Raw genomic sequence first — 1,444 nt, forward strand, 5'->3', positions numbered from 1 at the left:
TTAGTTTTACATAACCCGTACAGGTTTTGTGAAACACAAAATAATGGTTTTAGTTCTACATAACCCGTATGGGTTATTTAGAACTGTGAATAGTAATTTTTATTTCTCAAAACCCATGCAGGTTTTGGCTTGGTAAGAGGGTTGGAAAACGAACCTAAGGATCGCAAGCCCATTTTCCCCCCATTTTTGTCCCTTTACACGTTTTTTCATCCTCCAACATGATTTCTTGACTTCGTCGTCATCAGGTTTACAAATGATCAAGTGGGTGTCTCTAAAATTACCACCATAATCTCACACATCTTCTCAATTTTCTAACCATATAAATTTTTCTATTTTTGGACAACATTAGCATATAAACTTTAATTTTCTTTATCAGTGCCTTGATAGTCCTCACAGACATATGTCTACCATTTTTTTAATAACTTTTGATATACTTGACAAAATTCAAAATAAATTATATATTATTGTTCTACACTAGATTATATACACTTTTAAAAACAAGTTTACATTTTTTATTATTTTGATGCAAGTTATGCCCAGCGCACGAACAGGTACCAAATTTTTAGGATGTGGTCACTTCAAAAAATCATAAAAAAAAAAATACTCAATGAAAAATTACAAAAAAATACACAACTTCTAGATCTCACGCTTGCCTATAATCCTAACAAAGGGTTTTGAAAAATACTAAATCTAACTATATATTTTGTGCAGCGCACGAAAACAGCTATGTTATATTTTTTTGAAAAAATTAGGATTAGTTTTTCATGCATGAAAGGTTTGACCCTCTTAATCTTATCCAATTTTTAAAAAATTAGTAGTTTAGAAACTAGATTCAGAGTACTACAATTCTTAATCTTTTCTCAACTCCTAGTTTTGAGTGCATGACCTTCAAATATCTCTTTGAAGTTTAGGTTTACTTATTTTCAGAAAAAAAAAAAATTAAAAAAATTAAAAAAAAATAAGTGGCCACTTATACCCCCCTTTCTTTTCACCATCTTGGTGCACTTACCCAAGTGCTGAGATAAATCACTTGCAGGGATTGTTTACTCAAGTCAATTCTAAAAAAGGTAAGTTGCAATCCACCTTGAACAACGTGAGTTCTCAATTGAAAGGGCAAGAAGCGACGAGGAATGTGGCACTGAAAGAATTGCAGCAGAGGGGGCAAGAGATACAACAACTGAAAGAAGCTTCCAGAGGTGCTAATAGATTCATACTCAACTGTGAGAAGAAGTCCACCTGAAGGAAGAATACGCTCGGCAACTGAGCGAAGCACAGGTCACGCTTTCTCAAGATAGAGCAAAGTTTGAAACATAAATGTGCGAGATGCAGAGTAACCTGGAACAGATTGAGAATAAATTTCAGGATATAAAGAGATTATTACAACAAGAGCAGGATCACACAATGCAGCTTCAGGAGGCTTTTCAAGATGGAGGTATTAAGATCC

The sequence above is a fragment of the Cryptomeria japonica genome, chromosome 5, assembly GCF_030272615.1.
Source record: "Cryptomeria japonica chromosome 5, Sugi_1.0, whole genome shotgun sequence".
Classification (NCBI taxonomy): domain Eukaryota; kingdom Viridiplantae; phylum Streptophyta; class Pinopsida; order Cupressales; family Cupressaceae; genus Cryptomeria; species Cryptomeria japonica.